Below are 524 nucleotides of genomic sequence, written 5' to 3' on the forward strand. Positions count from 1 at the left end.
ACTTTTATCTGGTGTTTACTGGCTAAAAATCAGCCATGGAGGTTGCAACTCAAAAGCCTATGGGAGTTGGGGCATCTGGGTGACTCAGTTGGTTAAGCATCCAACTCTCAATTTTGACTTAGGTCATGATCTCAGGGTTGTGAGATCGAGCCCCTTGTGGGGCTCCGCACTGGGTGTGGAGCCTGCTTAGGATTCTGTCTCTCCCTCTCCTTCTGCCCACCCCTCACTCAAAAAAGGCCTATAAGAGTTCAGACCTCAAGTACCTGAGAAGTAAATGCGGTGAACTTTGTGGTAAACTGGAGATACATGCTTTGTGGAGAGAGAGCTGCTTATCTCCTCCGGCCAAATGTCAGGAGGAAACGCAAGTTTGTATTTTCAACATCGAGATTTTACTATGAAATCTCCTGAATTTGAGATGGTGGCAACACATTCAATTTTTTTAAAACAGCTTCTTTCACACTAAGCAACGGTGCATCCAAACATGATCGCATACATCTGAATGGAGCAGGAGCCTGGGGTTAATC

Source organism: Ursus arctos, unplaced genomic scaffold (assembly GCF_023065955.2).
Source record: "Ursus arctos isolate Adak ecotype North America unplaced genomic scaffold, UrsArc2.0 scaffold_11, whole genome shotgun sequence".
NCBI classification, from domain to species: Eukaryota; Metazoa; Chordata; class Mammalia; order Carnivora; family Ursidae; genus Ursus; species Ursus arctos.